This window comes from Suricata suricatta, chromosome 8 (assembly GCF_006229205.1).
Source record: "Suricata suricatta isolate VVHF042 chromosome 8, meerkat_22Aug2017_6uvM2_HiC, whole genome shotgun sequence".
NCBI lineage: Eukaryota > Metazoa > Chordata > Mammalia > Carnivora > Herpestidae > Suricata > Suricata suricatta.
In genome coordinates, this window is record NC_043707.1 from 41246237 (window position 1) to 41260116 (window position 13880).

A 13880-nucleotide genomic window follows, 5' to 3' on the forward strand; every position below is an offset into this window, starting at 1 on the left:
GTCGATTCAACGTATCCGCGGCCCGCGACGCGCAGCTGCTCGAGGCACGCGGGCGCACGCATCGAACTTGCGGCCTCGGCCCCGCCCCCGCCGCCCTCGAGGCCCCAGCGGGCCACCCCCCACCCCCGGCTCGGGGCGTAACGTCCCGCCGGACTGGGCCGTCCAGACGCCGCGGCGGGAGGCCCCGGGGGGAGAAGGGCAGCCTCCCCTTTCAGTCCTGTCCAAGGTCAGGCTCCCAGAACGTCGTGGAAGAGACAGAACGGGAGAGGTGGACACAGAGCCACGGGGAGGGAAGAACAACCTGCGATTTTCCTCGTCCCGTCGCTGGGGAAGCTGAGTCCCGGCTCCGGGGGAGCCAAAGCCGTGGCCTGGGTACCTGGGGGTTCCTCGTGGCACTTGCACGTTGCTCACTGGGCTCTCTGTGGATTGCGAGGATGCGCCTGGCAGGTTTGTTTTTAATGCATGTACTTGAAGTAGGACTACTTTAAACATCTTTTGGCGAAGGAAACGGTGTCCCTTGAGTTGTGGATGAGGGCGTTCGCGTGGGGGGCAAACTAGACTCTCACACCCAGGAAGGGCTCTTCAGCCAGCTACTGTGCCTCTTAGGTTGGGCCCATTTGCACTGTTGGTCGAATTTCAGGTGAATTTAGGACTTTCATGATAAATATTTTAATTTCAATGGTTTCTAATTTGAATACACATTTTAAAAGTCATATAAAAAGCCCAGGAAGCCTGCCATTTTTGCAAAAGTGAGGAAGAAGGATGATGTACATAAATGAGAAAGCTTCATAAATGGCCTGGAAGTATTGGGTGTTTCCACTAAAGTATTTTTTGTTGTTGTTGTTACATTGGTTTTTGGTTTTGTTTTGTTTTTTAGTGGAAAGTTCCCCTTTCCTCAAATCTGACAATCACCACAAGACCCCAGATTCCTCTTTTTACTAAATCTGACAATCACTGCAAGACACAAAATTCGACTTTCTAGTTCCAAGCTAGTCTTCCCTACACCTTTTCTCAGCATCTCCTCCTCATCTTTTCTAACACAATGAAAGTCAATTCTTACTCAGCCTCCAACTTTAACCCCACACTCAACTATCAATCCAGTAAGCTAGAGGCCCTCCCTGAGACTTTATCTCCCCGCAAAGAACAGAAAATTGCAAACCAAACATTGTACTCATGGTCATAAATAATAGCCAGTGGTCTGGAAAATGTCCTCCCCCTCTCCCCAAGAAAAATATCTATAGTCATGATAAAGTGTTGCAGACATTTTTTTTCATCAGCTCTAAAGGTAACTGGAGATTTCTTTTTCCTTGGGCCTGAAACAAGAGAAGGTCTTTGGCTAAGGGATCAGCCATACATGTAAGGGCACATGTCCTACAATGAAATGAGAGAAGTTACACGACCACAGGTCTTGACTTACATGGTGGCTACTTGGGTATGTAGACATTTGAAAATTTATTGAGCTGTGTGAAGTCAAACCTGGAAGACTTTAAGACTTACTATTAAGCTATTTATTACTAAGACAAGAGAAGGGCAGAAAGACACATGTATATATAAATGGAACTGAATTGAGACATCTAAAATAGACCCACCCTCTCTGGTCAAATTATTTTCCAAAAACAGACACTAAAGTAATTCAGTGGAGAAAGAAGGATCATTTTGACAAATAGTACTGAAACAACTATACATCTCTGTGGTGAAAAACCCTGCATTCCCTCCCTCCCAATATGCACAAAAGCTAATTTAAGTTGATCATAGATAGACTAAAACATATACACTAAACAAGTTTAAAGAAAAATTTTTAAATGTTTATTTAGAGCATAACGGGGGGGGGGGGACGGTCAGAGAGAGAGAGGGAGACACAGAATCCGAAGCAGACTGCAGGCTCCAAGCTGTTGGCACAGAGCCAGATGCGAGGCTCAAATCCACAAACGGTGAGATCATGACCTGAGCCGAAGTCAGCTGGTCAACCAACTGAGCCAGCCAGGCACACCAACTAAAACTGTAAAGTTTTAGAAGAAAATACGTGAGAATATCCTTATAACCTGGTGGTGAGCAAAGATTTCCTTAACATTACACAAACAGATAAGTAAAAAAGAAAAATGATAAATTAGACCTTAACAGTATTAAATATTAAAATGATAAATTAGACTTTTAAAATATTAAACTAATATTAGATGAAGGGCCCCTGGGTGGCTCAGTCGATTAAGGGTCCTACTCTTGATTTTGTCTCAGGTCATGACCTTGCAGTTCATGAGATCAAGCCCGCATCTGGTTCTGTGCTGAGAGAGTACAGGCTGCTTGGGATTCTCTCTCTCTCTGCCCCCCACCCTCTCGCTCTCTGTCTCTCTCTCTCTCAAAATAGATAAACAAACTTTTAAAAATAGTATTAGTCTAAATATCAAGGTAAACTTTAACATTAATATCAAAAGAGTAAATTATAAGATAATGAAAACATTAAAAATGTCTTATTAAAAGATACCACTAAGCGAAAAGGCAAATCACAGACTGGGAAAAACTATTCACAAAACATATCTGACAAAGATTCTATTCCAGAATATAAAATGACCTATTAAAAGCCAAAGCACCCATTTTAAAAAATGGGCAAAAGCTTAAATAGACACTTCAGAGTGGAAGATAATACTAATGACCAGAAGCACACTGAAGAGTGCTCAATATCATTAGCTGTCAGAGAAATATATATTAATCTTTCATTGAGATACCACCGTGCCCAATAGCATGGCTAAAATTATAAAGTCTGAAAACAGCCAATCTTGATGAAGATGTGGAACAACTAGGCCTCTCACACATTTTTAGTGGGAATATGTCATAAAAAACATATTGAGAATGTTCACAGTGCTTTTTGTGTTTTTTTATTCACAAGAATCCAAACTAGAAATTACTCAAATGTCCATTATCATAAGGAACCAGTAAACAAATCGTAGTATACTCATATAGTGGAATACTATTCAGAAATAAAAAAGCATGTCTTTTGATATAAAAACCTCACAGGCATCATGCAGAGCACGACAGCATGAGAACTCCATGATTCCATTTACAAGAATTTCTAGAAGATGCAAAATTAAGGTGCAAACTAGCAGCATAATTTTTTTAAATGCAGAAGATAATGACAATGAGGGTGATGATTCTACTGAAATGACAGTATTGATTGAGTAGCTACTAAAGTCAGACACAGCCAACAATGACAGAATGAAGTAGATTACTCTTATTAGCCCCATTTTACAGAAGAAAGAATGAATTGAGGCACATAAAGTTTACTTCTCCATGGCCACACAAGGGCTGAATCAGATTTACAAACCAGTGCCTGTGCTCTTAAGCACAGATGGATCAGATCTTTCTTCTTGGCTTTAGGTATTTGTGGTTTTCTCAGATGTAGGGATGAGAATAGGAGAAGCAAAAGAAGGAATGAGGGATAGAAACACAAAGATACGTAGTCAACAAAGAGCAGAACAGGAAACTTTTGAATGTTTCTATATCAAAGGTTATGGAAATTTCTGAAAGGTCGGTGATCTGCAAGTAAGCCAGAGATTCTTAAGCCAAAGTGATTAAATATTGGGCTGAGGTCATAGATTCTAAAGCTGAAAACCAAAACATAAAAGCTTCTAGAAGCAAATGTAGGAAAATATATTCACAATCTTGGCTAGGAGAGATGTCTTAGAGTAAGATATCTTAACAATAAAAGAAAAATAAAGAAATGAGATTTCATCAAAATTAAGAGCTTCTGCTCATCAGAAATCACCATTACAGAGTAGAAAATCAGTCGATAGAGTGGGAGAAGATATTTGCAATATTCTTATCTGAACATGACTCAAATATTGAATGGATAGAGAACTCTGAGAGATCAGGAACAAAAGCCAAAACATTTAAAAACCAGCAAAGTACCAGAATAGTCTTTCTTCACAAAAGATCATTTCTAAATGGGCAAAAAACTAAGATGCTTGGGGCACCTGGGTGGCTCAGTCAGTTAAACATCTGACTCTTGATTTCAGCTCAGGTCACAGTCTCACGGTTCATAGGATTGAGCCCTGCATCAGGCCCTGCCTTGACAGTGGGGAGTCTGCTTGGGATCCTCTCTCCCTCCCTCTCTCTTTGCCCCTCCCCAGCTTGCACTGTCTCTCCTCCTTCCCTCGCTCTCTCCCTCTCTCTCTCTCTTTCTCTCAAAATAATAAAAACGTCTAAAAAAAAGAAGCAAATATCATTATTTATTAGGGAAGTATAAATTAAAACCACAATGAGATACTCAAGAGTATGCACTCACAAACATCAGTAAACTTTTTAAAGTTGGAGAACACCAGCTGCTGACAAGAATGTACAGTAACTATGCCTTGTTGCTGTTGAGAAAGTAAAATCACAAGTCATTCTGGAAAATGGGCAGTTTCTAATAAAGTTGAATTTACATCTATCCCAGGACCCAGCAATTCCACTACGAAGTATATACTCGGAAAATGAACAACTTTGTTCTTAGTAGCCAAAACTAGAAATTATCCAAGTATCCATCAGTGGCAGTATGGTCACATACAGGGAAAACACTCATCAATAACACTCATAATAATAACAGTCAACAGCATGAATGCATCTCAAAAACATTGTTATATAAAAACAAAAATACAGGCAGACACCCACAAAAAAGTATATTATGTGAATGTCAAAAATAGTCCACACTAACCTGAAGAAATCGGAACCAGAGCCATTTATATCTACTTAATTGTTTTTGTTGAACCATGTTATGTGGGGAGCTGCCAGAAGAGCTGCCGGGGGAAGAGATGTGTGCCCTGACCTAAGATCGGCCACCTGCAGGGCAGGACAGTGTTATCACTCCCAGCTCAAGGCCGGAGGCAGCTTGGCTGGACTTTCTCATCAGCTCCTCAGACACTGTGCTAAAACTGCAGCTTCTGTTCCTCCTTTACCCTAGCCTTTTCCTAAAAATCATGACCCTGTTCCTTAGCAACTGACCTACATCAGCTGCCTTGTCTTTTGCCCTTTACAAGATGTGTGTGTTCTCTCAATAAAAGAGGCTTGATCAGAAACCTTGTCTTGGCTCCATTCTCTGTGCTCCCTGCCCTACCCCATCCTCGCCCCCTCCCTCAGGACCTGTGTTGACTGACCTGCTGGTCGGGTCAATGTTAGAGTGAAGTTATATCACGATCATTGAACCTAAATACTTCCGCCTGCAAATTACTTCATTGACTCTGATATTCCTTAATCCAGTCTTTCAATCCACTAGACTGGGGTCAGCAAACTTTTTTTGTAAAGTGCCCCATAGTAAATAGTTTAGGCTTTGCTGTGTCTGTTACAACTGCTCAACTCTACGATTGTAACACAAAAGCAGCCATAGATAATATACATAAGTGAGTAAGTATGGTTGTATTCCAATAAAACTTTATTTACTAAAGAAGCTTGAGTGGGATTTGGCCAGCAGGCCATAATTTACTGACTCCTGCACAAAGATCACAGTTGTTACTCATGCTGAAAGTATCACAACTCATGCCAGTGAGAATTCCTTCAAGCTGGCTGCGTGTTTTTTTTAAGATCCTAATAGATTGTAATGGATCACTGCTTTCTAATCCAAGATTTCCCATGCTTGCCCTGTGATTCCCCTCCACCATTCCTGGAAGTAATCATTTCTTTAAGAAATCTTGATTCATTTTTGTAGGGAATGGTATTAAAGATAAAAACCTGGACAGTATGGATAACCATGGAACTTTGGGTGATGTTGCTTTTAAATCAATTCAGTTCACAGTGCTGACGTAGACTGTAACTGAATGTATATATTTTACATATATGAAATGTTCATTTAACAATAATAGTGATTTGGGCCACCTGGCTGTTTCAATTGGTGGAGCATCTGACTCTTGATCTGGGGGTCGTTAAGTTCAAGTACCACATTGGGTGTAGAGGTTACTTTTTAAAAAGAAACAAAAACTTTAAAAATCACAATGATTATGTCTGTTTGGGGCCTTGTAATTCTTTCTCTTCTCTTGGACTCAAAACCTTGATAACCATTTAACAAAGTTACTTATCTAACTTGGTAAGATGTAAATAAAATCCTTTCAAAACAACAACAAAAAAAAATCAGACCGGTGTAAGTGAAGGGAAAGTAGGTGGGAATTGTTTGGAAAGGGCTGTACTGACGTTTCTGGGCTGGGAAATTTTGCATAGCTCTTATGTAGGTGTGGATGTGTTCACATCAAAAATACTAAAGGACACAACACCGATTGCCAGCAGGTTCGCGGTGCGCAGCCATCGCATAATGGTTAGTACTGTGCCTGTGGCCCCAGCAACCTCGGCTGCGACTCGAGTCACCGCAGTATCTGGCGTTTGTCAAAAATCACTGAGCTGTGCGTTTAAGATTTGTGCATTTTATCCTTTGTGAATTGTACTTCAGTATGTACTAGTAGATAAAAATTGGGTGGGGAATGCAGAGAATGGCAATGAATCTAGGTTTTGTTATATTTGTTAGATTTTATTGTAAAATACCCTGTTGAATACAAACTCATAAAAAGCTGATTTATCACAGTGTCTTAAAAGGCCTCATCAACATTTGGGATATTTAAACCGGAAAAACCGTTATGACTACACCTGTACATTAAGTGTAAGCTCCAGGTTGCACGTTTGTCGGTTGGGATAGTTCTGCGCATGCTCAGATATGGAGCCCCGACTACCCGACCGCAGCTTAGTGCGCAGTCGTGTTACCTCTTCTGACTGCAAAGTGCTGGAGGGCCGCAGCAAACTCTGATCTTAGGCCACAAATAGTGGTCAGGGGATTAAAAGAGAGGCTAGAAGAGGTATCAAATTTTGTTAAGGGAAAAAAGAGATCCTGCCGTGACTCGGATTCGAACCGAGGTTGCTGCGGCCACAACACAGAGTACTAACCACTATACGATCACGGCGCGCCGTAAACCTGTGCATAGCAAGACGAAATAAAACACAGTTCTCCTGTCTCCAGATCTGGCCAGTGCGTCTCCACAGACCTCTTGGGACCATGCCTCTTCTTCTTTCCTTTCTCCTGAAGGTTCCCTTTAGACCCCGACTCCTTTCCTGCTCCCCCACCCCGTCGTCCCCACTCGAGTTGGAACATAGTTGGGGTGAGCGCTCGGAGCTCCAGCGCACCGTAGGCCCCTCCGTCGCCCCGCGCGTGGGACGTTGCAGGCTTCGAAATCAATTGACCAAAGTAAAACCTTTTGAAAAGAATTTCCCCGTTTTAAAAAAACACGTTCCCATTTCTGCTTGCAGAGTTCCTCAAAGGACTAAAAGCTTAGAGGTGAAAATATATGGAAATAAACGAAGGCCAACCAAATCAAAAAAGCAAAAGACTATTTATAGGCCTTGCAAGGGGGTCAGCCATGGTCACTTGCGTTTTAGAAAAGACAAAGGCAGCGGGAGCAATGGGAAAGCTTTAAAGTAGAACGTGGGGGTGTGCCGTCTTTGGAAGGTGTTGGCATGGAAAAGTGTAGGCGGTTAACTAGAAGCTGCGCATCCTGCATAACAGGATCCGGTGGTCTAACCATTGTCTCTTTGTATGTTCAGACTCTCGAATGCATTAATTCAACAAATCTGATTGAGTGTCCTGGGGATTCATCTTCCCTTGGGGCGCCCTCGACTCAGGCTAGGTGCGGAGAAGGACGGTGGGGTCGCAGTCCTGGTCGTCTCTGGAGGTTCTGGATTGTGTGACTGGTGAGGGACAGGATGGGGCTAGGCCATTTAGGTGCCCTAGTTTCAGAATCACTCAACGCACCGGTTTCAAACACGACGAAGAACTCTATTTGTCGTTCTGATCTCCAGTTTTCTGAGGCTTTGGAACCTGCCCGATCACACGGCAGGAGTAGATAGCCATCACCAGCCTAGAGCGAGACTCGGGGACGCGCTGTGTCTCTGTGGCGCAATCGGCTAGCGCGTTCGGCTGTTAACCGAAAGGTTGGTGGTTCAAGCCCACCCAGGGACGGTACGGGCGTTTTTACACCAGCAGTTTGGTTCTCTTGGGTTCACTCTGGCAAAGGGCAAGATACCTTGCTTTCCCCTTAAGCGATGGCCTCTTCCCATTCTTCCTAGATTTCCCAGAAAATCTGCCCTGAAACGTAGTTAGGAGATACACTGCATTTCTGGAAACAGGGAAGGAGAGAGGCCTGATGTAATCTGTCCCCAAGAGGAAGTGTCCCGGGATGAAATGATGAAGTCATGTTTTTCTTTTTTCTTTTTTAATAATATAGTTTATTGTCAAGTTGGTTTCCATATAATACCCAGAGCTCTTCCCCATAAGTGCCCTCCTCAGGAGAAGAAATTGAGCTCTATGACTTTATACTACGTGTAATTCTTGGACAAGTGTTTTTCTCTCTCATTTGTACATTGTCAATCATTTTCTCCCACCAGTGGTATCAAAGTAGAATTCTGGTTTTCCTTTTATAAAATAAACATCCAGAGACAATCTCTGTTGGATGGTGGTTCACAAGGATCCACTCTCTATTAGAAGGTAGATGATAGGTTGTCTAATCTGAATTTTTTTTTTAGTTGGCTATTTGTCCTGAGGGTTTTGGTGTTTCCTGGTGTATGTCTGCAGTGCTGAGAATTTGTTCACATCTTATCTAACACTAGAGAAAATTCTTTGGACCCCAGAGTGGAATACTAATCTATAACCAGAATTATCTCCATACACAGCAATTCTCCCCTAAGCACTCTTGACTTCAATAAATTGCTATATATGATAGGGCTCTTAAAAAAGAAAGTTAACTGCATTTCTGGTATCTGTTAGTCTGTTTTCTTAGTATATATTGAACTTACTAATTGGTAGAATAATTTCACAACTATTTAAAGCAGACTGAAAAAAGAGGAAAAAGATATTTATGTCATTACAATTAGGCCATTAAGTCAACAAATAGGCTTCTGACAATTATATAAACCAAGATTTAATAATTTCCAGAACTATTAACTAGTTCATCCTCTTATTGAGAGAGAGAGAGACAGAATCCTTTTACAATGGATTTAAATGGATAAAATTAGTGACCACAATGCAAAAGATTCTGAGAGGGTCCTGCTGAACTCAAAAGGTTATCACAAAATTACTCAGATTTGGGGCGCCTGGGTGGCTCAGTCGGTTAAACGTCCGGCTTCGGCTTAGGTCCTGATCTCACGGTTCATGGGTTTGAGCCCCACATCAGACTCTGTGCTGACAGCTAGCTCAGAGCCTGGAGGCTGCCTCAGATTCTGTATCTCCCTCTCTCTCTCACCCTCCCCTGCTCGAACTATCTCTCTCTCTCTCTCTCTCAAAAATAAATTAAAAAAACATTAAAAAATATATTATTTAAAAAATTACTCATTTTCAGCAACGAATCTGCTCCAAACATAGTTACTTCCTTTCATTTTCCTCACTTTTAAGCATTTTTAGTAAACATCAAGGCCTCTTTTTCTTTAAATACTGTTATTGCTTTCTACAATTAGTTCTTTTAGAATACCCAGTAGTTTTAGGAGGTTTTTCCGTTATGTAAATATAAACTGCTTTCTAAGGAAAATTTGTTTTCTTCTGGAGGATATAGACAAATTAGGTCTCTAACAATTTGAAGGACTGCCCAGGTTTATCTAACTCATATGAATTGAAATAATAACTTCTGTGAATTGAAAATAAGAGAAATTAAGCATTTCAACCAAAAAGAGAAATTTTACTATTCTTAAATTTTCAGAAAGAATTGGGCTCTTTTCCATTTTCATAGGCAATTATTTTGTGCTTTTTCTTTGTGACTCCCTGACATTATTCTTTTTGAGTAATCAAATGACTTTCTCCTGCTCACATCAAAGTGTTACCTGGACCATGGTTATCTGGCCGCTCTTACTCTTATTACTACTACTACAAAAAAATTTTTTTTAAGGCAGTTGCTCATATTTTATTAAGAACCTAACATGCTAAGGATCTGATCCAAGATTCTGAATTTCAGCAGTTTGTATTGTATGAGAATGTTTATTCTGGGTTGTTGTTCTTATACTAGATTCATGTGATTTACAACCTATCACCGACTTTGGTTCAAATAACAAAACAGCTCAAGCTTTAGCTACTCCACAGATTAGCAAACTATGCTATCTAGAGTAGATTAGAGTAGTTCAGTAGTTAATATTTAGTGGCCAGCCATACAAAAGCTGTTTTGAGTTTCTGAATTGAGGATTTTTTAAAAGTTCACCTTGTAGCTAAGGTTGATCAAAGTGATCTTTTTTTTTTTTTATGTCTTTATTTTTGAGAGACAGATGGAGAGTGAGCTGGGGAGGGGCAGAGAGAAGGAGACACAGAATCTGAAGCAGGCTCCAGGCTCTGAGCTGTCAGGACAGAACCCACTGCGAGGCTGGAACCAACAGACGGAAATCATGACCTGAGCCAAAGTCAGACACTTAACCAACTGAGCCACCCAGGCATCCCAATCAAAGTGATTCTTGAGCCTTACTATCCTATTTAAGCCAAGACTGACTAGAAAATTGGGTGTGAAGTAGATTCCACATTTCTTATGGTATTTGTTATTATACTCATACTTATTTCTGGCCTTCTTCCACTAATATTCATGTGTTTAAATGTTGGTACAGAACCATTAACCTCTGATAATACCCAATTGATGTATCAAAAAGAGACTGAGGCTCTCATGGTCAAATTGGCTACATTTGAAGCAGAATTTTGACCAAACAGTGGTAGCTCAAACATTCTAAACAGAAAAAGATTTCAATCAATTTCAAATACAGAGAGAGGTTCCAACGGATGGACACTGGCAGGGATAACTTGTCACCTGCAGTTTTTAGCTGACCTTTCAGTGCTATCCAGAAAACCTCCAAATCCCTGAAATTGGTTTCCTTCGAGACCCAGTGACCTCGCTCCCAGGGCAGATTGCTTAACCTGTCCTTTTAGAGATTCCTGAGTATCACATTATGAAAAACAAAGGAAGAAAAAATTAAAAAGGAGAGAGAGAGAGATCTATTATTCCCTGATTGTGTTTCTTTTCTTCCTTCTCACCTATTTTGTTTGAATATAATTTTCTGGAGGGAGGCTTTACTTAAAGATCAACAGTTCTCTCTCATATATAAGGGTGAATTATGTACTGATATTGTCTTGTTCACTTCAAGTAGGAGTGTAATTTGGCACAACAACTTTGGAAGGCTATTTGGCAGTGTCTGCTAAAGGTGACTGTAGGTGTAGCACAGACATGGAAATAAATGTAGACAGGAAAACGGCTTATATGTGCATAGGCTGTGAGCCAGCCATTCCAATTTTAGCTCAGTCGCCTAGAACTATGTTGCTAACCTGGTAAACACTAGCTACATAGAGGTGTTGAGCACTGTGGCTAGTGCCACATGTTGACATGGTAATATTTTGGATTATATCAAACTAAATAAAATATATTATTAAAATTATTTCACCTATTTTTCTTTTTTTAATATGGCTACTTAGAAAATGTCAAATTACATTTGTGGCTAGCATTAAATTTCTACTGGAGAACACTGCTTTCAGAGAAAGTGTGCATACATTCATCAAAAAGACATGTAAATAATGTTTATAATTGCCTTATTCCAAATGACTCTAATCTGGAAACAACTCTAATGTCCAACAACAGCAGATTGAATATATTGTGATACGGTCATAGGATGGAATACACAAAACAGTAAAAAACCTATGAAAAAAACATGGGTGTATGTTAACTAACTTGAATTTAAATTTTAAAACATGGATGTATCTACACCATCATTTACAGTGAACAAGTAAGATTATCGCCCTCCCCATGAAAGAAGACCCAGAGTATTTAGTTTCTGAGTGCGTTTATGTGAAAGCAAAGAATAAGCAAAACTATAGTGATAGACATTTAAGGAAGCCTAACGCTGTGGAATGTTGCTGGGATGAGGCATGAGGAAGCTCTTGACGGTCTGAAAATGTAATATACCTTATCTTATGTAGTGGTTACTCAGGTGGGTTTACATTAATTAGTAAAGTAACTTTTAACTGTGCACTTAGTGTACTTTACATTTTTTCTAAGTGAGTAAGAACAATTAAAAGACTGCTTGATTAGCTAAGGTTTGCCAAACTGACACTGAAATTTACTCTCCTGGGTAAGCCTCAGCTAGGATGCAGATTGGATTCACCTTAGGAAGCTAGAAATAGAACAAATTAAATTGTAGATAAGCACAAGGAAAATAAACATCATAGCAGAAGTCAATGAAATTGAAAACAGGAAGACAGTAGTGAAAAGCAATAAAGCTAAAACCTGGCTCTCTGAAAACATGAATTGGTAAACATCTAACAAAGCTACTAGCTGCTAAAAACAAAAAAGAGAGATAAAAGACATAATTACTCATATAAGAAATGAAAGAGATGGGGTGCCTGGGTGGCTCAGTCGGTTAAGCGTCCAACTTTGGCTCAGGGCCAAATGATCTTGTGGTTCCAACCCCAGCATCAGGCTCTGGGCTGACAGCCTGCTTCAGATTCTGGGTCTCCTTCTCTCTCTGCCCCTCCCCCACTTGTGTTTTTTCTCTCTCTTTCTCAAGAATAAAAAAAAATTAAAAATTTTTAAGATAAATGAAAGAGGCCATCAGTACTAATCTCATGGACATTAAAAGGGCAATAAAGGAATATTATAAAAACTCTATGCCCACAAATGTGATCACTTAGGTGAACTGGACCAATTCCTTGAAAGACACAATCTACCAAACTTACACCAGGAGAAATAGATCATCTGAACAGAACATGTATCTATTAAAGAAATCAAATCAACAGTTAACCTTCCAGAACATAATGTAGGTTCAGAGTATTAATGTGACATTTTGGGTGCTCTCATACTTTTAGCTTTCTACATATTTTACAACATTCGGATGACAGTCTCCCTTTTTTTGAGTAAAATTAGGTGCGATAACTCATTTACAGTCCCTTATTTACTACTAATATGTAAATATTTTATATTAATTTCTGTATACACACCATATTCTGGGATTGACACACTTCCATGGAGAATTCAGCCCTTGAACCACTGAAAGACAGGTATAATTTAGTCTTTGAATAAAGCCAGTTCCCATTCAGTGTATGGTTACCAAACCCATTGGAATCCTGTGTCTAAACCTCTGCTTCTGCATTCTCCTCCCTGTGATTCCCATTTTGCTTTTGCCTTGTTCCAGGATACTCTTTTGCTCTCAGGAGGTACTGGGCACAAAGGGGAAACAGCACGTAGAGGTCAAAGCCAGAGCTTCCCTGGGCTCAGCCATTTGGCTCCTGTTAAAGGTGAGGCCTCTCTATCACCGTTCAAGTCCTACCACAAAACTTTGTCCTTCTCTGTCCTCTACACATTGTTTCTGTGACATCCCTTCTTACACTGCAATCTCCTCTGTGCAATAGAGAAATTAGCTTTGCAAAACTCAGTAATTTGATTCTTAGGAATCAAATCCAGGGTTGTGGCCACGGGACAAAACTTTTACCACTGACCCACAATGGCTGACGTGACTGTCTTACTCTTAAGTCCCCATAATTCACAGAGCCGGCCCTGCTGTGTGGGATCTCCCACCAGCCAGAGCCTGCATCCATACTCTCTTTTCCTAGGTGCCATCAAAAAAAGGAAAACTCCAATGACCACCACCTCACACTTGGGTTAGCACAGGGTTACAGCAATATAAGTCAGTTAGTGGGGATGAAAGGTGTGAAGTCACCACCCGGGCAGGGCCCTGTGACCAGCCAAGGGACCAAGACCTCCTCTATGAAAGAGCAGGACTGGCTGCGGCTCCCATTCTCTTGGGGAAGGTGTGTGGGTCTGATGAGGAAGCAGAGGCAGCAGGCAAGATGGCCCCTGGGCTAACGTGACATTCAACAGGATCTAGGGAGTGGGGAAAGCCATTTGGAATTGTTATCAAGTGTGAGATCT

The 13880-nt window shown here is 40.7% G+C and overlaps 2 non-coding genes across 2 annotated transcripts; one reads left to right on the forward strand and one right to left on the reverse strand.

The window, feature by feature from the left end:
• Nucleotides 1-6836: 6836 nt before the first annotated feature.
• On the reverse strand, nucleotides 6837-6908 carry TRNAH-GUG. Its single transcript has one exon. It is a non-coding gene; the product is annotated as a tRNA-His (tRNA).
• Nucleotides 6909-7886: 978 nt separating this feature from the next.
• Nucleotides 7887-7960, forward strand: TRNAN-GUU. The gene has a single exon. It is a non-coding gene; the product is annotated as a tRNA-Asn (tRNA).
• The last annotated feature ends 5920 nt before the right edge of the window (nucleotides 7961-13880 follow it).